This window comes from Mchenga conophoros, linkage group LG7, assembly GCF_057382185.1.
Source record: "Mchenga conophoros isolate Kocher_MC1m ecotype Shallow Benthic linkage group LG7, M_conophoros_male_GT1.1, whole genome shotgun sequence".
NCBI lineage: Eukaryota > Metazoa > Chordata > Actinopteri > Cichliformes > Cichlidae > Mchenga > Mchenga conophoros.
The window spans coordinates 53,093,105-53,095,352 of NC_140532.1; the positions used below are offsets into that span (position 1 = coordinate 53,093,105).

The 2,248-nt window shown below is 35.7% G+C and overlaps 1 long non-coding RNA gene across 1 annotated transcript; it reads left to right on the forward strand.

The window, feature by feature from the left end:
* Positions 1–633: 633 nt before the first annotated feature.
* On the forward strand, positions 634–1,512 carry LOC146571115 (uncharacterized). The gene is made up of 3 exons (XR_014893226.1): positions 634–765; positions 895–1,060; positions 1,211–1,512. It is a non-coding gene; the product is annotated as an uncharacterized LOC146571115 (long non-coding RNA).
* Positions 1,513–2,248: the final 736 nt, after the last annotated feature.

A 2,248-nucleotide genomic window follows, 5' to 3' on the forward strand; every position in this document is an offset into this window, starting at 1 on the left:
CCTTAAAGATCTAGAAGATACAGGGATTGAGACAGATGATGGAAATACCCTCAAAGCGGCCTTGATTTCCATTTGTGGAGATAATCTTGGTTCACACTGCTTAGGTGGTTTCACTGAAAACTTCAGTTGTAGTACGCATTTTTGTAGATACTGCTTGATTGAAAGGACAGACTTTGAAAAGACACCACTAAAGCTTGGTCCAAAAAGAACCATCACTGGTCACAAGGAGAGTGTACAACAGCTATCCACCACTGACCAAGACATGGCACAGGGGGTAAAGTTTGACTCACCTTTCAATTCTCTGAAATGTTTTCATGTCTGTACTGGGCTTCCCCCATGTTTGGGTCATGATTTATTTGAAGGTGTAGTCTCTAATGACATTTCAGCACAGGCCAAAATGCAAAGACATAAGGCAGTTTTTTCCTGTAATTGATCATAATTTTCATTAGATAATAAATAATAAGAGAAATAGCAGCAAACCGTGTGGATTCTATTTTTGTACAGTGTGAGGCCTGCTATCCAGCATTCTTGTGGAAACCTTATTTGTAAGGGTGAGCACATTGTCTTATTGGACTCTTGTCTGTTTTTAGGGAATAATTTCATGTCTGCAAGCCGCTGGATGATCAGTTTGGGGGGCAAGGTATTTTATGAGCCTGAGCAGATGCATGACTTTGCCAGCACCCTTGCTGTCTTCTTTGCGTCATACTACGTTTTCAACCTTGAGTATCAGGAGTCAGCGTCCATCACACTGGAGATGATACAGAGGTAAATACTTTACACCATTTAAGAATGAAATATATGTGATAGCTTGACTACAGTTGCAGAAACATATAGGTGATTGCTGTAACGTATGTTTTAATTTTGAAATTAAAGCAGCCTTTTTTCCGTTAAAAGGTTCTTTGTGAGGATCAATCCAGACATGGGAACAAAATGCCCTGCAAAACTTGGTACAAGCCGCAAGACAGGTCGTGTCGTAAAGAGGAAGGTTACAAGCATCAGCCCTCGGATCACCACCTTCCTCCAGCGGCTCTCTGAGTTTGAATGGAGGACTTCCAACTAGGTAAGAACAGAGATGATAATATCTTTTACATAGCTGATAATTATATACATACTGTACACACATCCATACAACAGTATGAATGATCTCAGACAGATGTGAACAAGTGAATAACCTGAGCAAACATGAATATTGATGATGTGTCTTTGACAGGTGGTGATGAAGACTACGCTGAACCCGACCATCCTGGTAACGGAAATCTAAATCCCATGTCACATTCTATTTCCTGGGACCCACTGATAATTATTACATTTTGTAAATGATTTTTGTTTTACAATTGTAATAGTTTATTTAATGTTCATGCTGGTGGGTTTGTCCTGTTTTTAGTGGAATGAAAAACTGTTTTCCTTAAAAAAATCAGACAGAAAGGTGAAGGACTGTGTAGTTTTCATGTACGCTTCTATTTATTTTGGTTATTGGCATTGTTTTTATTCAGTTGAAAAATGTTTTTCTTGTTAAAAAAATATCAACAATAAATGTTGGTTTAATTCACTATTCTGAGACTACTTTATTGAATTATATTGTTTTTTGTAAATGTTCTAATATTGAATATGAATGTTAATATTATTTTATATGCTGTAAAACACAATTACAGTCTAAACAAATTATACTGTACACAATTACAGTGTTATACCATAAACCACATTTGCAGTACAGTGATACTATAAAACTTAATCACGGTAAGTCTTTCTAACTGTAAACCACGTTTACAGTAAAGCTGTTATACTGTAATATATGTTTACAGTAAAGTGGTTGAACTGTAAAACATCACAACAGTAAAGATACTGTAGATCAGTAATTACAGTAACTTACTGGCAATAGTGTTGCCAGTAAGTTAATGTAAAAATACAATAAAATGTCTAACAGTGTAGCCATACCATTAATATGTGAGTTGGACAGTCCAGTATTTCAGTCTGTATTAAATATTTCAAATAGTATTGAACAGCCTGCCACAAAACTTTCCTCCAGCACCACTTTGAGGTTGACATGTGGTTCAGAGTACAAAATACTTAAAAGTTTGAAATAGTTTAAATCATGAGGTGTATTTAAAACTATTTTTACATAACTAAACCTCTCAACGTCCTTTAGAATACCACAAAGTTGTGTTTAAATACTCATTTATCCAAGAGTTGTGTGACCTCCATAAATTCATCATCTTGTTTTAATGAAATATCTTGCTGAATCGTACAG